We start from the raw sequence: 7,015 nt of genomic DNA, 5'->3' as shown, positions 1-7,015 counted from the left end.
CTCCCTTGACACTCTGGAGGAGGTAGGCAACAGAAGGATGCTAACTAAGCTAAAAGCTATGATGGCCAGTCCCTCCCACCCCCTCCAGCCCGCCCTGACAGCACTTGGTAGCTCCTTCAGCCAGAGACTGTTACACCCGCGCTGCAAGAAGGAGAGATACCGACGCTCGTTCCAACCGACTGCTGTCAGGCTGATGAATAAAAAATAACAATCATAATAATAATAATAATTAAATGATGTGAAGGTAAATTGTAAATAGTTCTGTGATTTATCCATTTGTGTTCATATTGTATTTAATTGAAAGATGTTTGTTGTTGTTTCTTTTTCTCTTCTTCTTTCTACATACATTCTTGCTGCTGGAGGCTGTAAATTTCCCCATTGTGGGACAAATAAAGGATATCTTATCTTATCTTATCTTAACCCACGCGCACTATTTAAAACAATAAATTCTGTACTCAAACCCCCTCTGCCTACTTGCTCGGATTCTTCACCCGAGATGTGCAACAGATTCCTTCAGTTTTTCATTGATAAGGTCTCTACAGCTAGGACTCCGGTCTCAAATACCGCATCTGACCCCTCTGTCCATGTTCCATGTTCAGCTGTACTAAATTCTTTTGAAACTGTGTCCTTGTCGCTTTTGGAGGATGTAGTTCGCCAGACGAAGCAATCAGGCTCCCCTTGCGACTCTCTTCCCCCATGCTTCTTTCAGGAGGTTCTCCCGAGTGTTGGCGCAACGGTCTTGGATATCATCAACAGCAGCCTTTCTTCTGGTGTAGTTCCCCAATAGTTTAAACATGCTGTGGTCTAACCCTTGATCAAGAAAAATGGTCTTGATCCAGATGTGCTATCAAGTTACAGGCCCATTTCTAAACATCCTTTCATTTCCAAAATTCTTGAAAAAGTGGTGCACATGCAGTTGAAACTTTTCTTGGATGAACATAACATCTTGGAGGTCTTCCAGTCAGGTTTCAAGACGATGCATAGCACGGAGTCAGCCCTGTTACTCGTTTCTAATGACATCCTCCTGGCAAATGACTCTGGAGACCACGTGTGTCTGGTTTTATTGGACTTAACTGCAGCATTTGATTCAGTGGATCACAGTACTCTGCTGACTCGTTTGCAGCACTTGGTGGGCATTGGCAGCAGTGCTCTTGAGTGGTTTAGGTCCTATCTAGCTGACAGGACCTATTGTGTCAGCCTTGGCTGCTCTGAGTCACGCACTGCTCCCCTGTCTTGTGGTGTTCCACAGGGATCAATTCTGGAGCCTCTGCTGTTGTCGCTGTATCTGCTCCCATTGGGTTCCATCTTAAGGAAACATGATATTCCCTTCCACTGCTATGCAGATGACTGCCAGATCTATGTCCCACTGAGCAAGAAAGACGCCTTCTCATTAAGGCCACTCCTATTCTGTCTGGAAGAAATCAAAACCTGGATGGCACAAAATTTCTTGAAATTCAAAGAAAAGAAGACAGAGGTGATATTGTTTGGTCCCAGTGGCCCTTGTACATTCCATCCTGTAGATTTGGGCCCCCTGTGTCCTTATCTGAAATCAACGTTCTCAAACTTGGGCCTTAAACTGGACAGTGATTTCAAACTCGATCGGCAAATTGGTGCCGTTGTTAAATCCAGCTTCTTTCACCTTAGACAGCTGGCCAAAATAAAACCTCTCCTCTCACATGAACACTTTGAGACAGTAATTCATGCCTTTGTCAGATCCCGGCTCGATTACTGCACTGCCCTTTACTTTGGAGTCAGCCAGTCCTCCATTAAGCGCCTTCAGCTGGTCCAAAATGCCGCTGCTCCCCTCTTGACTGGTACTCATAAGAGGGAGAATATAACTCCTGCTCTGGCATCCCTTCACTGGCTCCCCATTCATTTTAGAGTTATTTTCAAGATCCTCCTCTTTGTTTTCAAATCTCTGAATAATCTCGCGCCACCTTACCTCTCTGAGCTCATCCGCCCCTACACATCTGCCCGGCGCCTCAGGTCTGTGGACAAGTCTTTGTTAGAAGTACCAAGAACTAAACTGAGGCTCAGAGGGGATCAAGCCTTTTCTCTTGCTGGTCCCTCTCTCTGGAATGACCTCCCACTGAACATTCGGCAAGCCTCCTCGCTGCCCATGTTCAAAGCCCTCCTCAAAACTCACTTGTATTCTTTGGCATTCGACTCAGCATGACTTAGATTTGTTCTTGGTTTTACTGTTTGGTGCTTTCTACCGCCTTTATTACCGATTTGTCTTACTGTTTATTGTGCATGTTAAATCGCTCCATGTACAGCACTTTGTATGCAGCGATGGCTGTTTGAACGTCCTCTATAAATACTGTTGACTTGACTTGACTTGACTTGACTATAGGACACCAGGATCATGTATTGACACATTCAATAAAAACAGATATGCTCAGTTACTACAACGATAAGAAAAACACGAATAATATGTGGTGACTTTAACATTGACTTATTAAACCCAAATGGACACAAAAAAACAACTGACTTCATAAATATTATGTATATAATTATAATAATAATTAGCATAATTGCCATATCAGAAACTTGGCTTGATGAAGATAAAACAACTGAAATGGAAATAGAAGGTTATGAAATGTTTGCAACTAATAGAGAAAACAAAAAAAGGAGGGGGGAGTTGCAATATATGTAGACAAAGCACTTCAATGCAGTAAAATCGAGAGATTGACAAACACAATAGAAAACCTAATGGAATATCTAACCATTGAAATACACAATATAAAGGCATCAAATAGCATAAGTTGCATCTATAGGACACCAGGAATATGTATTGACACATTCAATAAAAAACTAACAGATATGCTCAGTTACTACAACGATAAGAAAACACGAATAATATGTGGTGACTTTAACATTGACTTATTAAACCCAAATCGACACAAAAACACAACTGACTTCATAAATACTATGTACAGCAACAGCTTTTTCCCAGTAATCTTGAAACCTAGCAGAATAACAGTTGACACGGCCACATTAATAGATAACATATTTATAAATAAGATTGATGATAAAATGGGAAGTGGACTTCTCATTAATGACATAAGTGACCACCTACTTGTTTTTGCAGTTTTTCATAATTATTTCGATAGAAAAGCTAGGTCAACAACTCACATAACAGAAATAAGACTAAGAACCCAACGCTCCATCGATGCCTTTAAGCAAGACCTAGAAAAACAAAACTGGACCGAGGTCTACTCAAACGAAGACCCAAATACAAGGTTTGAAGTATTTCAGTCTACCATAATCCCCTTATATGATAAACATTTTCCATTAACTAAAGTCTCCAAAAAGTATACAGACCCAAGTAAGCCATGGATAACGAAAGGCATAGAAATCGCACGTAAAAAGAAAAACAATTTATATAAATTGTTTTTAAACTTGAGAACTGAAGAAGCAGAAAAAAATATAAGACCTATAAAAATAAACTAGTAAATATTATAAGAACCAGTAAAAGAGATCATTATCGTGCACTGTTAGAGCAGAATAAAAGTAACACACAAGAAATATGGAAAATACTTAACCAAGTAATCAGAAATAGTCCTAATAAAATGGATTATCCAGAGTGTTATCAAAAGCAAAAATACTATTTTGGAAAAAACTGCAGATTATAGCAACTGAATTTAATGAGTATTGTGTCAACATCAGCAGTAACCTAGCAAAACAAATTCCAAATTCCAACCATCTTGTTTGAAATGGATAGATACGAAGAAAAAACTCCTCCACGATGTTCCTTACTGCTGTAAAACAAGAAGAAGTATCAAATATTATCTCATCTCATCTTTCGTACCGCTTGATCCTCACTAGGGTCGCGGGGGATCAAATATAAAAACGTTTAAAAATAAAAAGTCAACTGATTGCTTTAATATTGAACTGGGACACAGAGTCGATCAGGTACCTAGGCGTGAATATTCCAAAAGATTTAGATACAATTAGGCTTGAAAATTATTCCCCTCTCCTTGCCCAAATTAAGGCTGACTTGAACAGATGGAACCTGGTTCCATTCCTTGGATTACTGCAAAGAGTGGAAGCGATCAAAATGAACGTGCTGCCCAGACTACTATATCTATTCCAAACTCTAGCAATAGACTTACCCAAGGATATGTTCCAAGAGTTGGACAAAATAATATCGCAATTTATTTGGCAAGGGAAGAGGCCAAGAATTAGATTCAAGACTCTACAATTGGCAAGGAGCAAGGGAGGCCTCTCTCTACCGAATATGTCAAACTATTATAGGGCAACCCAAGTAAAGATTTTGGCCAATATCTGTAATCCATCCTATTGTGCGAAGTGGAAAGACATTGAATGTCAGACATCTAGCGATATTCCACTACAAGCAATTATCGGGGACCCTGGTTTGATTGATTGTATTAAGAGCGTTAACCCTTGGATAAGAACCTCAATTAAGGTGTGGCACGGAATATTAAAGCAAGACAAAGAAAATAGCCCATATTTGCTTCTAAGATGGATTGGATATGACTCAGATTTCTTACCAAACAGAATGGATACGGGATTTAAAAAATGGATTGGAAACGGGTTAAAGATATATAGGGACCTCCTCGAGGCGGGCGGGATGCGACAATTCCAAGATCTTAGAAACAATTTCGGATTGAGTAATCAAGATTTCTATCGATTCTTGCAGCTAAGACATTACCTAGAGAGATATCTACGCACAGGATGGGTCCAACAAAGTGGTTTCGGCTTAATCAAGATATTCCTACTAGCTTATGGGTCAGATCCTGGAAGGGGTAATATATCGAAAATTTACAAAGAGTTACAGGTACTAGAAGGTGGGGATACAATATATATAAAGAATAAATGGGCTAAGGAGGCTGGCATTTCAATTCAACTGGAAGCATGGGAGAGAATAATAGCACAGCAATGTAAATGTACATCGGCTCTCTTTTGGAGGGAATTCGGGTGGAAGAATGTCGTCAGGTTTTTTAGAGTTCCGGCCCAAGGGACTTCACAAGGAATGAATACAGCCTGTTGGAGATCCTGCGGTAATAGCAAAGCCTCACATTTTCATGTGTTTTGGGAATGCCCGGTCATCTCCAAATACTGGGAAGAGACAAAGTTGACTATGGGTAGGATTATGGGAACAGTGGTCCCTCCAACCTTTGAAGCCCTGTTCTTGGGACTGGATCCTGGATCCATTACCTTTGCACAGAAATACACCTACAACATCTTACTGTTAGCGAGCAAAAAGGCAATCACAAGAAGATGGCTGATGACACATCCCCCAGCAGTCAAAGACTGGACTAAGGTGGTTGGGGAAATTTTTGAAATGGAGAAACTGACATTTACTCTTCGAGGCGAACAAGAAAAATTTAAGACATTATGGGATAATGCCCTCTTTATCATCCAACCATCCATTTTCTAATCCTCGTATCCTCAGAAGGGTCACGGGTGTGCTGGAGCCTATCCCAGCCGACTTCAGGCAGTATGCAGTGTCCACCCTGAGCTGGTTGTCAGACAATGGCAGGGTGCCCTTTTTACCATAATCAGTTTATTAAAACAGATTATTCTGGAGAAATAATTAGATTTGGTTAAAACGAGAGTTTCTTTGTATGTCAGCAAGATATCGCACCATGCCTGACGGAAGGCCTGAAGCTCAGTTGCATGCCATTTGCATTCAAGCTTCCTGCATGATTGTTTAAGTGTATGGCTTTTACCTGTAACCCTCTGGTTGGTTATGATGAGTGGACAGCGCAAAGCCTGGACAATGCTGGATCTGCCCGTAGCGGTGGCTTTGGCGGACAGCAATATTTATGTGTGACAATAATTACATGGCACCACGTGTGCTCACCTTGCATTCCAGTCTCTTTGTTTTTGTCACATTTTTATTTTCCACTCCATCAACCAAATGTCCCAAATAAACTTTTCGAATGATTTACATGGGGAGAATATGAAAATACAAAATGCAAATACAAATCAGGTTGAATTGTATGTTGTTGTTTTTTTTTATATTGTGCACATTTTCTATGGTCTGAGAGGGTGAAATTGAAAGCATGCCCTGAGGTAATGATTGAAATGGCCTGGATAAAGTTGTTGTTTTTTATTTTTCTTCAGCCTCATTTTACTCCTCACTGGGTGGTCCGGAGGTGCCTGGGGAATGGGGGAGTGTGCCAGTGCCGATTTTTAAGAACAAAGGAGATGTGCAGAGTTGTACAGAGGAACAAAGTTAATGAGCCATACAATGAAACTATGCGAAAGAGAAGTTGAAGCTAGACTAAGAGCAGAAGTGAGCATTTGTGAACAGCAGTATGGTTTCATGCCCAAAAAAAGAGTACGACAGATACAGTATTTGTTTTAAGGATGTTGATAGAGAAGTAAAGAGAAGGTCAGAGGGAACTGCATTGTGTCTTTGTAGATCTGGAGAAAGCATGTGGCAGGGTGCCCAGAGAAGAAATGTGGTATTGTATGAGGACGTCTGGCATGACAGAGAAGTATGTTAGAGAGGTGCAGGACATGTATGATGACACGTAACCCCTGTAAGACAGTCTTACAGGGGTTATGTGTCATCATACATGTGTGCTATAAGGTGTGATGGAGGAATTCATTGTGGAGGTTGGGTATTTTAAGTACTCGGGGTCAACTGTCCAGAGCAATGGAGAGTGTGAAAAAGACGTGAAGAAGCATATGCTGCCAGGCTGGAACAGCTGGAGAAAAGTGTCAGGTGTGATGTGCAATAGAAGAATTTCAGCTAAGATGAAAGGAAAGGTGTATAAAACTGTGGTGAGACCAGCCATGCTGTTTGGACATGATACAGTGCCACTGAAGAAACGACAGAAGGCAGAACTGGAGATAGCAGAGCTGAAGATGTTGAGGTTCTCTTTGGGAGTTTGGATAGGATCAGGAATGAATACATCAGAGGGTCAACTCATATTAGAGGATTTGGAGAGAAAGTCAGAGAGGCCAAACTGCGATGGTTTGGAGGAGAAAGCATGAATATATTGGTCAAAGGATGCTGAGTCTTGAACTGCCAGGCAGG

Source organism: Hippocampus zosterae, chromosome 1 (genome assembly GCF_025434085.1).
Source record: "Hippocampus zosterae strain Florida chromosome 1, ASM2543408v3, whole genome shotgun sequence".
Lineage (NCBI taxonomy): Eukaryota > Metazoa > Chordata > Actinopteri > Syngnathiformes > Syngnathidae > Hippocampus > Hippocampus zosterae.
Note: the sequence above shows the minus strand (reverse complement) of the source record.